The sequence below is a fragment of the Scylla paramamosain genome, chromosome 5 (genome assembly GCF_035594125.1).
Source record: "Scylla paramamosain isolate STU-SP2022 chromosome 5, ASM3559412v1, whole genome shotgun sequence".
NCBI lineage: Eukaryota > Metazoa > Arthropoda > Malacostraca > Decapoda > Portunidae > Scylla > Scylla paramamosain.
In genome coordinates this window covers 22,488,637-22,499,085 of record NC_087155.1, presented here as the reverse complement: position 1 = coordinate 22,499,085, position 10,449 = coordinate 22,488,637, and positions in this window count along the sequence as shown.

Here is a 10,449-nt window from a genome sequence, read left to right as displayed (position 1 = left end):
TCAGCGAAAGATCTGAGCTACGGCGCACCTTTGTTACCAATCACACACACACACACACACACACACACACACACACACACACACACACGCAACATATTATAACATATTATAAACCAGAATCAGAATCTCATGCACTTTATATTTCTGCCCGGAACCATGCCAAGTCTGTTCTCCAACTAGCCAAAAACTCCTTCATTAACAGAAAGTGTCAAAACCTTTCAAGATCTAATTCCCCTCGTGACTTCTGGCATCTAGCCAAAAATATCTCCAATAACTTTGCTTCTTCTTTCCTTTCTTTATTTCAACCAGATGGCACCACTGCTATCACATGCTATTTCTAAAGCTGAACTCTTCGCTCAAACCTTTGCTAAAAACTCTACCTTGGACGATTCTGGGGCTTGTTCCTCCCTCTCCTCCACCCTCTGACTACTTCATGCTATCTATTAAAATTCTTCGCAATGATGTTTTCCATGCTCTTGCTGGCCTAAACCCTCGGAAGGCTTATGGATCTGATGGAGTCCCTCCTATTGTTCTCCGAAACTGTGCCTCCGTGCTTGCACCTCGTCTAGCCAAACTCTTTCAGCTCTCTCTGTCAACATCTACCTTTCCTTCTTGCTGGAAGTTTGCCTACATTCAACCTTTTCATAAAAAGGGTGACCATTCTAATCCCTCAAACTACCGTCCTATTGCTTTAATTTCCTGCCTATCTAAAGTTTTTGAATCTATCCTCAACAGGAAGATTCTTAAACATCTATCACTTCACAACCATCTATCTGATCGCCAGTATGGGTTCCGTCAAGGCCGCTCTACTGGTGATCTTCTGGCTTTCCTTACTGAGTCTGTGGTCATCCTCTTTTAGAGATTTTGGTGAAACTTTTGCTGTTGCCTTGGACATTATCAAAAGCTTTTGATAGAGTCTGGCACAAAGCTTTAATTTCCAAACTACCCTCCTACGGTTTCTATTCTTCTCTCTGTAACTTCATCTCAAGTTCCTTTCTGACCGTTCTATTGCTGCTGTGGTAGACGGTCACTGTTCTTCTCCTAAATCTATTAACAGTGGTGTTCCTCAGGGTTCTGTCCTGTTACCCACTCTCTTCTTGTTATTCATTAATGATCTTCTAAACCAAGCTTCTTGTCCTATCCACTCCTATGCTGATGATACCACCCTGCACTTTTCCACGTCTTTTCATAGACGTCCAACCCTTCAGGAGGTAAACATATCAAGCAGGGAAGCCACAGAACGCTTGACATCTGATCTTCTAAAATTTCTGATTGGGGCAGAGCAAACTTGGTATTGTTCAATGCTTTAAAAACTCAATTCCTCCATCTATCAACTCGACACAACCTTCCAGACAACTATCCCCTCTTCTTCAATGACACTCAACTGTCCCCCTCTTCTACACTGAACATCCTCGGTCTGTCCTTTACTTATAATCTGAACTGGAAATTTCACAACTCATCTCTAGCTAAAACAGATTCTATGAAGTTAGGTGTTCTGAGACGTCTCCGCCAGTTTTTCTCATCCCCCCAGCTGCTAACTCTGTACAAGGGTCTTATCCGTCCATGTATGGAGTATGCTTCACATGTCTGGGGGGGTTCCACTCATACTGCTCTACTAGACAGGGTGGAATCAAAAGCTTTTCATCTCATCGACTCCTCTCCTCTAACTGACTGTCTTCAGCCTCTCTCTCACCGCTGCAATGTTGCATATCTAGCTGTCTTTTACCGCTATTTTCATGCTAACTGCTCTTTTGATCTTGCTAACTGCATGCCTCCCCTCCTTCCGCGGCCTCGCTGCACAAGACTTTCTTCTTTCTCTCACCCCTATTCTGTCCACCTCTCTAACGCAAGAGTTAACCAGTATCCTCAATCATTCATCCCTTTCTCTGGTAAACTCTGGAACTCCCTGCATGCTTCTGTATTTCCACCTTCCTATGACTTGAATTCCTTCAAGAAGGAGGTTTCAAGACACTTATTCATCAATTTTTGATCACTGCTTTGACCCTTTTATGGGACTGGCATTTCAGTGGGCATATTTTTTTTATTGGATTTTTGTTGCCCTTGGCCAGTGTCCTTCCTACATAAAAAAAAAAAAAAACTGTCCCCCTCTTCTACACTGAACATCCTCGGTCTGTACTTTACTTACGAGTATAATCTGAACTGGAAACTTCACATCTCATCTCTAGCTAAAAACAGATTCTATGAAGTTAGGTGTTCTGAGACGTCTCCGCCAGTTTTTCTCACCCCCCCCCAGCTGCTAACTCTGTACAAGGGCCTTATCCGTTCATGTATGGAGTATGCTTCACATGTCTGGGGGGGTTCCACTCATACTGCTCTTCTAGACAGGGTGGAATCAACAGCTTTTCGTCTCATCAACTCCTCTTCTCTAACTGGCTGTCTTCAGCCTCTCTCTCACCGCCGCAATGTTGCATCTCTAGCTATCTTCTACCGCTATTTTCATGCTAACTGCTCTTCTGATCTTGCTAACTGCATGCCTCCCCTCCTCCCGCGGCCTCGCTGCACAAGATTTTCTTCTTTCTCTCACCCCTATTCTGTCCATCTCTCTGATGCAAGAGTTAACCAGTATTCTCAATCATTCATTCCTTTCTCTGGTAAACTCTGGAACTCCCTGCCTGTTTCTGTATTTCCACCTTCCTATGACTTGAATTCCTTCAAGAGGGAGGTTTCAAGACATATATATATATATATATATATATATATATATATATATATATATATATATATATATATATATATATATATATATATATATATATATATATATATATATAGTCAAATTTTCGACACGTTCCAATGCGTGTAACAAGGAGATATTTTTAAAATTACACTTATTGTCTTCAGAAGCGGAAATGACGGTATTACAGAGAGGCTACTTTGTTACCCAAGCGACTCTACTGCTGCACAAGACAACACACACACACACACACACACACACACACACACACACACACACACACACACACACACATACACACACACACACACACACACACACAAACCTCACAAGACCTGTTTTCTACTTTGCTTGTGAGCCAATAAGAGAAAAAAAGACGTTCTATCATATTACATATTGTGAAATTCATTGCCGATAACACACACACACACACACACACACACACACACACACACACACACACACACACACACATACACACACACACACACACACACACACACCTTATCCACGTTCATTCTTCTAGTCTCTCCACGTATGTATCATTACAACTGTGATGTCTCTTTTCCATTGCACCGTTCCACACTCACACAGGGAAAGATGTAAGTAAAGGCATGATTTGGATCTGTTTCTAAAGTTGTATTTTTTTTTTTTTTTATTCCTGATATCCGACTCCCGTATTTCGTTTGTTTTTTCTCATGCCATTTTGGCCAATTGTATTGTATTATTTGTGTCATTATTACTGATGTTGTTGTTGCTATTATTATTATTATTATTATTATTATTATTATTATTATTATTATTATTATTATCATTACTACTACTACTACTACTACTACTGCTACACCACTACTATTATTACTATCATTACAATGATCATCGTTATCATCATCGTTAACAATACTGTCATCGTCATCATTAGTAACAGTAGCAGTAGTTGTAGCAGCAGCAGCACCACCACCACCACCACCACCAACCCTAGTACCAGCAGCTGCAGCAGCAGCATTACCATCATTATTGCCAACATTATCTTCTACCATGACCAAATCTATCGTTTCCCGAACACAGCATATAGCACATGAACGAAATAAAATAAAAGAAAAGAAAACAAAGGAAAACAAGAGATAAATGCCTCTTCTTCTCTTACGTCAGCAAAGAGAAACTGATTCACCTAATTTTCTTTTTCTTTCTTTCTCTCTGTCACTACCATGCATCCTCGCCGCCCACCGCGCTCAGTAACCACACCGTTCATCCTCCAACACTGCACTCACGAAAATGTTAAACAGTCACGGCGATATCTCGTATCCCTCTCATACCCTAATATTTACTGGTAAGCACTTCTTTTCCGTTGTGTCCATTAACATACTAGTGTGTACTTTCCTTCTACAAGCTCATCACAGTTTCTACGTATCTATGTAATTCTCCACCCAACCCATAAATTTGCAGTCCGCGTAGCGCATCATTCATATTAGTCTTTTGATATACTTTCTTCAAATCCACAAATGTTACTTATCTTCTTATTTCCTGTAAGGACTCTCATACTGAAGTTTTTTTGTGGCACAATTCACTTTCATAACAGTGGGTGACTCCAAAAAGCGAGAATGAACGGGGCCGAGGCCACATGCAGCCTTCCGCAGGGAGAGAAGACTAGCATGCACCTTTCACTTTTCCAAGGTTTCAACATTAAAGTACATAATACTGCAGTTGCCAGTGAAATTTCAAGTAAGTCATTGTAAAGAAAAGTTTCACAAAAAAAAACTAAGATGTTATTCGTCCCTTGAAATAATTTTATATTTACATTTTCCTTTCGGTCACCTTTTATTATATTTGTTTCATATAATAATAATAATAATAATAATAATAATAATAATAATAATAATAATAATAATAATAATAATAATAATGAAAACAACAACAACAACAACAACAACAAGAGCAGCAACAACAACAACAACAACAACAACAACAACAACAACAATAGGCAAGACCAAGAGCAGCAGAGGGAGTACAGAACAGCAGAACACAGAAAACCAGCAGGCAAAGTAGGGCGGGGGCAGCAGGGGACAGGGCTCGCCGCGCCCTGGCAAGTTATTATATGTTTTGTAGAACAGCGAAATGAGAGGCTCACTTCCGCCAGCAGGGAAGCAAGACAAGTCACGCAAGCCAAGACAGGGAGCTGCTTGGCCGGCTGCCTCGCCCTCCCACGCCGGGCTGGCAGCTCCTGCCCAATGGATACCTCGCTGGCTACACTTTTTTTTCTTCTACCCAGTTTTATTTACAGAGTTTTGTGCTGGTCTAGAGTTAAGGAAAAAAATTATATATATATATATATATATATATATATATATATATATATATATATATATATATATATATATATATATATATATATATATATATATACTCGTATATATATATGCTCACACACACACGGATATATGCTTGCCGTGAGCCATTTCATAAAGAACAACGAACTCAAAACAAAGCAGATTGCTGATTTAGTAAATTCAGACGTACACCAGAACATGCATTATCCTGTTCTCAAACCTTAAACGGGTACGGCTCCAGGCTTGTCTAAATGCTTAACCTCTGATGACTCACCCAACTATCAAGTCAACCAGTCATGGTAAGCAGCAGAGGCGTTGTGGGGGGAAGGATGATTGTGGATTGAGAACACGTGGGTAGGTGGCATTGACCCTGTGCCGTGGGGGACATGGAGTGAGACCCATGTTTTAACACCAGTGTGACCCACGTGTGATATTCTCTGCCTCTTCTGCAACGAAAAACATCAGCATTGGCTAATAGTGAACGTCCTCTTGGTAATTATTGTACTCAGGGAATAAGAATGGCTAGTCCACCCTTTCGCTTCTCAATCCTTTGAAGATACGACACAGATGGCCATGCTTGATAGTGTTCCTGAAAAGGAAGTTAACGTATTTATCTATAACAAGAACATATAGGATAGGCCCCTCATCAATAAAACAGAAAGATGCCGCGTAATTAGTTATATTAAGCTCAAATTAATTTATTTCGTAATAGGAAAAACTCCAAATCACTGATCTGCATAGCGGTACTAAGATGGCCTGGAATAGCCAGACAGCCGACAGAGAGAAGTGAAGAGGATGAGGAAAGGCCTTTGTCCTGCAATGGAATCATAAAGGCTGCTGTCCTTGATTATGATAAAGAACGAATATTTACGATACCTTACACTCTCCAACATCTTAGAAAAGAAATTTACGAAAGCAAGGAGAAACGCTTGGTCAGGAGTTAGAGGAGAAAAAAGGATGCGATATCCTTTATAACTAGTACTGCTCAAGGCCTTGGATCAAGCATGATTTAGTTGCGAGTCCATCGCCAAAAATCCGCCTACCAGCCACTGCCGCCAACTAAGGCTTCAAAACTCACCGAGATCAGTGTTGGTGCGTCTTTACCCCTTCCGCCGGGACTGCCATCGACACGAAGAATGGAAGGAATATAATGAATTGCCATCAAGAAAAAAATAGAAAAATAAAATAATCTTATCTAAATGTACTAAGGTATGTAAAGTAATCTATCTTCACGAGTCCTTGATCTCCCCCTCACGTACTAAGAGGAAGGACACGAATGAAAGCATCTCCGTGCACGCAGTCTACGTACAGCAGTGAATGATGTCGAAATGGCATCCCATATGAAAAAGAAGGCAGGCCAGATGGACAGATGATGGGGTGGCTAAGTACACAGGGTTAGGGATAGGAGTTCGTATTGTAGGGGAACCAAGAAGGGTGATGTAAGATGTAATGATGATGTAAGGTTAAAGTAAATTTTATATGTAGATGGAAGTAGGGCAGGCTGCAGAAGCACACACCACCCTGACAGCTGTAGCACAAGCACTCCACGCCTGGCCACACCTGCTCTCTCCTGACAGCACTTCCTCGCTGATAATGATCGCTCCCCAATATGTCGTCCTGCAGCCGTTACTGGAGGAAAGAGAGAGAGAGAGAGAGAGAGAGAGAGAGAGAGAGAGAGAGAGAGAGAGAGAGAGAGAGAGAGAGAGAGAGAGAGAGAGAGAGAGAGAGAGAGAGAGAGAGAGAGAGAGCACCCTCCACGTAAGGTAATGATGAGCATTCACCACGGAGCAGCTCGCCGGATCGTGATGTCAGGAGCACGGGTCTGTGCTGCGAGGTGTGGGCGGCGAATACTAAACCACCACCTTCGGGATGAGCCAAGAAAACTGGTATTTCCTACTTTCTTTATGAGCATTTTCTGAACCAAAATCCAAATTGAATTATGTTTGTTATACGACGTTTTGGAAAAGAGGCGAAAAACTAAGGAAGGAATAGACTTGTGAAAGTAGTGATGATGGTAACAACTGCATCATCATCATCATCATCATCATCATCAGCAGCAGCAGCAGCAGCAGCGGCTGCGGTGGTGGTGGTGGTGGTGTTGGTAGTAGTAGTAGTAGTAGTAGTAGTAGTAGTAGTAGTAGTAGTAGTAGTAGTAGTAGTAGTAGTAGTAGTGTTTCAGTAGTAGTAGTAGTAGTAGTAGTTTCACTAGTAGTAGTAGTAGCAGAAGTAGTAGTAGTTTCACTAGTAGTAGTAGTAGTAGTAGTAGTAGTAGTAAGACAAGGAGGGAGGGTAGAAAATATTATTATTATTATCATTATTATTATTATTATTATTATTATTATTATTATTATTATTATTATTATTGTTATTATTACTATTATACTATTATTATTAATATTGTTACTTATATGATTAATTTCATCATCATCATCGTAATTGTACTTTATATATTGTTAACTTCTTACTTTCACTTCCCAAAGAGGAGCATAACACACCCTGACAGTGTGCCACCCTGAGCACTGGGCGGGTGGCGGGGAGGGCGGCGTGAGTTGTGGGGAGTCATGGCCGCCGTCCCTTTGACCCAACGGCGCCATTTTGGTCTGCACCACTGTATTGGTGGCAGGCGGGATTTATGGCAGCGGGGGTCGAACCTAACCAACCATGCACCTCGCCTACTCGATCCGCTCCTTTATTCCTGGCCCCACCATGTGACCTTGTTTTTTATGGCGTCTAACTTCAGCCAACCAATTAATTATTCTCGATGGCGGTTCTCATAGCAAAGTAAAACCTGCTAATATCCACAAAAGCACCAGGATGTACCACGCAGCAAACAGGAACCAAGAACAAGGGGAAACCATGTGCCAGGTACAAAGCAGTAACTTCCTGTCCCGGCCGCCACCCTATCATGGCCCCGCGCCTCGTTCCGCCACTCCCAGAGCACTTAGCGTTCTTAGCCTCGTTCGCCTCCCCGTTACCTCGTCCGCCCAGACCAAAACACACCGCTCCCAAAACAATCCTGGAACGTCCACCTCTTGCCTTGCCCCATCCGGCCCCGCCCGGCCCCACCTTGCCTCTCCTCGCCTCGCCTCGCCTCGTCTCACCTCGCCTCCCGCCATGCAGCCTCGCGGAACCTGTCTTATTTCCCACACGGCAGCAGCTTCGTCAACGCAAGCAACAGCAACAACAGCAGCAGCAGCAGCAGCATAACATCCTGTCGTCTGGATCCGGGAGACGAGACATCGCACCCAAGCGAGTTTTTATACGTCTCAGTCTGATGTGATGGTGTGTACGTATCTTTCCTGCAGCCTCCTTTTTATTCTCTCTCTCTCTCTCTCTCTCTCTCTCTCTCTCTCTCTCTCTCTCTCTCTCTCTCTCTCTCTCTCTTTGTCGATTGTAAAGTACCTTAACATCCTGAGTGACTTTTAGCTCGTAAGCCGGCTACACAATACACAAACACAAAAGGTTATCTTCGATGGAGAGTGACCCAAAACCAGAAGGGATATTTATTTAGTTGTCACTGATCCTTTGTTTACCGTGAGTCATAATATCTCTATTTTCGAATGCTGTGACGATACGGATATTGAGCATTCAGCAGGAGTTTGGTGAGCTTTCAGCAAATCGGGTTAAGCAGAAAATCTTTCTAGATATAGAAATTCTAAATCATTTAAACGTAAATTCCACACTTGGACTTGCTCTGTGCAATGCGTTGAATGAAGAAACACTACAATCTGATAATTCCGGACGTTACCTTCACCACTAACTCTGTAATTTCCTAAACAACGCGGCAATAAGCTTATCAAACAGAATACCGATGATTTATTACAGATTCTCTTTCAAGAATAAAGTCGTCATACAGATTTCGTTATACAACATGAAGTATCGAATACCTGTCCATTACAGCACACGTCCTGTGAGGACAATCGATTCGCACGGATGACGAGGAGAGAAAATTATGCAGTTCTCGTCTTCTCGTCACCTTGGTTCCTGTACGTATAACGACCAAAAATGTCTTGGAACATGCACATAGTTATCCAACACCTTCCTTAAAGTTATTCAACACCTTCCTTACGTAAACAATTCCAGATGGAAATAAATTCTAGTTACTTCTCAACCCAACGGAAAGAAATATAAAGCCTAACTTTACTCAACGAATTTAAAATGACATTCTAATTCAGGGAACAAGTAATAAGTATATGAGAATATACAAGAATCAGGGGAGTATTTTTTGTTCTATTTTGTACTATTACTTCTACTAGTATTACTACTTTTATGTACTACTACCACTACTACTATGTACTACTACCACTACTACTATATACTACTACTACTGCTATTACTACTACTACTACTACTACTACTACTACTACTACTACTACTACTGCTCATAATCAGTATTGCAGATTATCTTCCCTTTCCAGACGAAGCTCTAGTCGCAAGTCCAATATAACGATCAGTGTTGTGCTCTATTTGCACAGTGACAGGTTTCGACATAGTTATCCCCACTATGCAGTGTTCACTACTGCCCTGCGCAGACGTCAAACATTTGTACCAATACACATCAACACCGACACGCAAACAAATGATGGTCTGGCGTGTGTGATGTGAAGTTTATTTAAGGTGAGCTTCATTGTAATCTCTCTCTCTCTCTCTCTCTCTCTCTCTCTCTCTCTCTCTCTCTCTCTCTCTCTCTCTCTCTCTCTCTCTCTCTCTCTCTCTCTCTTTCACAACACACACACACACACACACACACACACACACACACACACACACACACACACACACAAAGCCCGTGATTCAGCCCCGGGAGGAGGTGAGCAGGAAACCCTACTCGTCCCTATGATGTTGGCCGACCCGTGACTCAACTCGATATGCGATTATGTCCACTCCACTCACTACGGGGAACTTCAGGTGAGTCTTACCTTACAAGTGACGACGCCGGGACGGAGCAACACTGCAAAAACGAAATATCAAGTGCTTACACAAAATAAATACATGAACGAACAGATAAGGTAATGAATAAATTTATAAACATAAGTGAATGAATTGATAAATAAATACACAAATAAATAAATAAATAAGTAAATAAATAGATAAATAAACAGCGACTTCAAATCGAGTAAAAGTAATGTACATGAAATATGTAATTCACCAAAAATGTTTGTTGTTTCCTAATTAAAGAATTCCTTCCTCATAGTATTAAAACATTTCAGTTAACGAATTTTTCACCGGTTCGTAAAGGAAATCTCTCTCTCTTAAATACACGTAAACTAACACACACACACACACACACACACACACACGTAACCATTTATTTTTTTGTCTTACCAACTCTCTCTTACTCTCTTAATATGACCAAAACATTGAGTATAGGGCATGCCGGATTCTGATTTGTGCCGATGTGGTGTGTGTGCGTGTGTGTGTGTGTGT